Source organism: Perca flavescens, chromosome 8 (genome assembly GCF_004354835.1).
Source record: "Perca flavescens isolate YP-PL-M2 chromosome 8, PFLA_1.0, whole genome shotgun sequence".
NCBI classification, from domain to species: Eukaryota; Metazoa; Chordata; class Actinopteri; order Perciformes; family Percidae; genus Perca; species Perca flavescens.
Genome location: NC_041338.1, coordinates 37,464,879 through 37,470,616, shown reverse-complemented (window position 1 = coordinate 37,470,616; position 5,738 = coordinate 37,464,879). Strand labels below are relative to the sequence as shown.

General features: G+C 40.0%; 1 non-coding gene across 1 annotated transcript; it reads left to right on the top strand.

Annotated features, from left to right (window-relative positions):
- The first annotated feature begins 190 nt into the window (after nucleotides 1-190).
- On the top strand, nucleotides 191-262 carry trnae-uuc (transfer RNA glutamic acid (anticodon UUC)). Its single transcript has one exon. It is a non-coding gene; the product is annotated as a tRNA-Glu (tRNA).
- The last annotated feature ends 5,476 nt before the right edge of the window (nucleotides 263-5,738 follow it).

Below are 5,738 nucleotides of genomic sequence, written 5' to 3'. Positions count from 1 at the left end.
CATTTCACTTGTTTTATTTGACTCATATCACAATAAATCAACGCTGACGCGCTCCGGCACTAAAGCCAAATGCCAAACATGGCCAAACTGAAGCTCACACTTTTGTCTCTTAGGTGATGTGAAACAATGACGTGTGAAATCGATCTCACGTAGCTCGAAGAAGCTACTATCTCCTGCTACAGAGCATGAGTTCCATATGGTCTAGCAGTCAGGATTCCTGGTTTTCACCCAGGTGGCCCGGGTTCAACTCCCGGTATGGGAATCAGTGTTTGGTTTGATCACCGATCAACATTTGGTGTCCAACGTAGAAGTGAAGATGCAGCCTCAGAGGAAGCTGTGGTCCCTCCATCACTCAGACTCCTCTCTGTTGGGGATCCACAGCTGTGGACACATTTCAAAACACTTAAATGAAGTGATGTTTATTTGCCAAAACTCATCAACATAATCACCGGAGAAAGTTAAAATTGAAGCCGACAACAAGAACAAAAAAGCCGACGACAAAATTGTAAAAAAGCAAATAGAAAGACAAAATGTTAACGAAAGCGTTGAAAAAAGCACCGGAAGAACTTACAAAGATGCCAATAACAACAACGAAAAAGCCTCAAAACCATAAAAATGTGAATAAAGAAACAGAAACTGAAAACAGCTTTGACTAAAGGCGATAGAAACGTGAAGCGGTGAATGCCTGCCTCAGACTCTCCTCTGTTGTTTCTGTCGTAGTAAAGTGGCCTGGGGTCCGTTCCAGGAAGAAGGTTTAATAACTTTCTGAGTTTAACCCTGAACTCTGAGTTGATTTACCCTGAGATGGAAACTCAGAGTTTTCGGTTTCAGAACAGCTGATATGAGTTGGTTCAATCAACTCAGAGTATGTTCACGCGCGTGCACCACCACAATAAAAAGGCAGCATGAATGGAGCCATGATACTACGATTCACCATGGTAACAACCACAAACAAACCTGTTGGCGGAAATACTCATGCGCACAAACAGCGAGTCTGAACATGCATTTCGTTAAAAAAGCAACACAGTGGTTGCTGCTGCAACAGAGAGAGAATTAGTGTGGGAGAAAATTGCTGCTTGAGTCAATGCATACGCATTAACAGTGTATTAATTTCATATTTAATCACAGTTAACTTATAATATTACTGGTGAAAACTGGAATTGTATTACACCTATAATTTCATTTGGTTGCAATTCTGCGGGCGAAAAAGTAAACTATATTAATCCCATTCTGAGGCTGCAGCACCATGATCATTAACAGAACTATAATGTATAATCATTTATTTCTTTTTAATGGCTCTCACTGGTTTGTGTCCAGGGAACACTACAAAACGTTTTCTTACAGCTCTACATACGGTGGCTTTACTATTACAGTATGATCCGCTACACTGTTATAAAGAAAACTGACGTTTGCAAAAAAACGTAATGCGACACAAACAACCTGTCCACGATGGCTAATGTTAGTGATATGAGGACAGAAAAGGTATCTACATATCTGATGTTAGTGATATGAGGACTGATAAGGTATCTACATATCTAATGTTAGTGATATGAGGACAGATAAGGTATCTACATATCTAATGTTAGTGATATGAGGACAGATAAGGTATCTACATATCTAATGTTAGTGATATGAGGACAGATAAGGTATCTGCATATCTAAAGTTAGTGATATGAGGACTGATAAGGTATCTGCATATCTGATGGACTGTGAAAAAATGTGGAAATGAAAATACATCTAGTCGGGACTCAATATCTCCCGAGGTAAACTCTCTGTGAAGTAATACAGCTTTTACATCAACGGGATCGTCGACAAAAGGACATGTTTGAGAAAAAAACGTTTTATAATCTGCCTAACAATAAGTTTTATGTATTAAGTTTTTATTCATGCAGATAACAAACTGCATTACAATGTGCCTGATACAGACTGAATGAATGAATGAGGAAATGAGTGAGAAGAAACCTTGAGTTTCTTGAAGAAAACCTGCTCCCGACCAGGTTAGGTTCACAGGCTCAGTTACCATAGTAACTGACTCTGAGACTCAGTTACCATAGTAACTGACTCTGAGGTTAAGTTACCTCTCTTTCTGAAACAGAAAACCCAGAGTTTCCTCTCATCTCAGGGTTAACCAACTCAGAGTTTTCACTAAACCTGCTTTCTGGAGGTTTCAAGGGGTCGGAGGGCGGGCAGTCGGACTCAAATGACCAATCTGATTGGTGGAGAGCTAACCCGGAAATGACGAGCAGGATGAGCGTGACTAGAGTCTCTCAAAATCTGATGAAAATCTTTTAAACTGACCTTCGTTGATCTGAAATGAAGACGGATTCAGCAACTGCACGGCCTATTTCTCTCTTCAAATGTTTCCAAAAACACGTTTCCGTGAAGTATTTTAGTACAATATGAGATCGGATTCTGAACGAGACGCCATTTTCAAAATCCGGGAGCAGCCAGACCCACGTGACGCGTTCGTCCAATCAGCTGGCGGTGTTCATTTTTTTGGCGACAATACAGATTAGCGCCGCCTGCTGTTATGGAGACGTATTACGTCTCGCGCACGCGTATAAACGTACACTCAAGTCGGCGTCTCTTCTGTTCTGAGGCACTTTTTGGACCTCGGGAAGGCTGATTAAGGGTGAAATGTCAAATATTCTGCAAAATACTCAATAAATCATCAGAACATTCATACTGCTGAATGACAGACTCAGTTTCAGTAAATGTCTGTGTGCATAATATAATGCGTTTATGTCTCTGTTGTTGTTATTATTTGCTGCTCTGTGGACACAAAGACTGAGAGAAACCAGCAGAGGGAGACACAGTACAGATAGTTTCTGCTCCTTTATTCTTCTCCTCTACATCTCAGAGGGAAATATTGGGCTTTTTACTGCAGTAAATCTATCTGATAACTATCTGTACGTGTAACAGTCAAAATAGTTCATCTAGACGTCAGAGTCTGGACATCATCCCTCTGGACTTCTGGATCATCTTTGTCTGGGTTTAAATGATTTATGAAAGAAGAAATACAGAAAACATTACAGAACGTGGGTCCCATATGGTCTAGTGGTCAGGATTCCTGGTTTTCACCCAGGCAGCCCAGGTACAACTCCAGATATGAGAATCAACAATAAGTTGATTTTCAAAAAATGTCTATACCAGACATTTGTGTTTCTTTCAACCAAATTGCCAAAAATGAATGTAGATGTTTCCATTCAATGCTCTTCTCAAGTAAAATGAAGGATCAGTTCACTACTTTAATTCTTTAATTTTGGGTGTTTTATTCAATTTTATAGCATATTTCTGCTTTTTAAACTCAAAAACGAGGTTTAGTGTCCACGAATTCCAAGAATAAGTTTAAAACTCGTATGAGTTGGTAGTAGGCCTAGTGGGAACAAAGCGTCAAACTTAAAAAGTGACAAAAATGTCATAAAAAGGGTCAAAAACTTCGAAAAGTTTTTTGAAGAAAAATCTGGAGGACAACACAAGGGCTAAGACTGGATTCAGGTAAGTTATCGTCTGCTACGTTTACGTCTGGCGTCCACACTACTGCGGCGTCTCCGAGCCCCTAAAACTTTAACATTTGAAAACACTGCTGCTCTCGTTCCGGTTTAACCGTTGTGTTGTCTTCCCCTCGACTATGAAAAAACACTTTTGTTGTTTTTTCAACATTTTTATCACTTTTTCTGTTGTTTTTGTTGCTTTGTCTGACGATGTATCGCATATTTTATTATTTTCTAACGTTTATGTCACTATTTAGAAGTTTTGTGCGCTTTCTTAAACTTTTTATACATTGAAGTTTTATGGTTGTTTTTGGCGCTTCTTTCAACATTTTTCACACTTTTCCAAACGTTTTGTCACTTTTTTTGACATTTTTGTCACGTATTTCAACGCCCCATATTTCTGATTTTAAAAAAAACTTTGAAAAACTGGTCAAATTTGACCCAAGGTTATAAACTGTTGCGTTGCTTTGTAGTCTGGACGGAGACATTTGGAGACGATGACCCAGTCTGAGTCAGTCTGTGGAAAAGTGAAGAAAAGCACAAGTTCCCAAGTTATCCTTCCTGTTGTCTCCCCGTCCACCGTGGAACTTTTAGTTTTTCTGGATCAAAATCTTAAAGTAAAACTTTTTTTTCAACGTTTTGGTCGTCACCGTTCCCGATGCTTTTGTCACTTTTTTCGTTGTTTATGTCTGTTTTTTTCCGTGCTTTTTTTGTTTTCGTTTTTTTATGTCTTTGAAGCTTTTTCCCACATTTTTGTAACTTCTTTTCAACATTCTGTTATAATTTATTTTTTCGAATGCTATAAAATTGAATAAAACACCCAAATTCAATCAAAGTAGGGAACCTATTATTAATTTTACTAGTGAAGAACATTGTAGGGAACCATCCACGTTACGTTTTTTGACAATTTTGTTGAAAAAACAAAACATATTTCTGATGTAGAAACTTTTGAAAATGGGTCAAATTTGACCCGAGGACACCAGGATGATTAAGGAGGACAAAATGCTGTCATATCACTTGTTTAATTAGACTCATATCACAGTAAATCAACGCTGACGCGTTCCCGCACAGGAGCCAAATGTCAAACATGGCCGAACTGAAGCTCGCACTTTTGTCTCGTAGGTGGCGCGAAAAAATGACGCATGAAATCAATCTTGTTTAGCTCCAAGCAAACTAATATCTCCTGCTACAGCACATGAGTCCCATATGGTCTAGCAGTCAGGATTCCTGGTTTTCACCCAGGCGGCCAGGGTTGAACTCCCGGTATGGGAGTCAGTGTTTGGTTTGATCACCGATCAACATTTGGCATCCAACGTAGAAGTGAAGATGTATCCTCTGAGGAAGCTGTGGTCCCTCAATCACTCAGACTCCTCTCTGTTGGGGATCCACAGCCATGGACACATTTAAAAACACTGAAATTAAGTCATGTTTATTTGACACAACGTAAGCGCCAACAAAAGTTACAAATGAAGCAGACAACAACAACAATAATAAAAAAGGCGACAACAACATTATAAAAAGGTGAAAAGAAGGTCGACACAAACATTAAAAAAAGATAAGCATTGAAAAAAACAACAGAAGAACTTAAGGCCCTGACACAGCAACCTGATAATGGGCCGTTGGACAGTCTGGTGAGGTCAGTGATTCTAGTCTGTTCCGTGTGTTCTGTGCCATCGGCCTTCATTTGGGCCGATTTTACTCAATGACCCATCTGATTGGCGTATTACGTCTCGCGCACGTGCAGAACGTACGCTCAAGTCGGCGTCTCTTCAATGTGTTCTGAGGCACTTTTCGGACCTCGGGGAGCCGACTGATCAGTCTGGCCTTACTGCCGACAGTCAGTTGGTGTGTCAGCGCCATTTACAAAGATGCCGAAAACAACGAAAAAGCCTCAAAAGCATAAAAATGTAAATGAAGCAACAAAAACTGAAAACAGATTTGACTAAAGGAGACAAAAATGTCAAAAGAAATGACAACTGGCGAGAGCCTCCCTTAGACGCTCCTCTGTCGTTCCTGTTGTTTTTGTTGTTCTAGAGTCAACGTGAGCCGATGTTTAAAGGCTCTGACACATCAACCAGATGGGCGACCGTCGGCAGTAAAGCCACTGTGACTGATCAGTCTCCCCGAGGTCCAAAAAGTGCCTCAGAACTCACCGAAGAGATGCCGACTTGAACTTGTTGACGATCATACTCCGTCGAAACTTCAGCTCAATTTACATTTCCGAATTTCAAATTTGACCAGTAA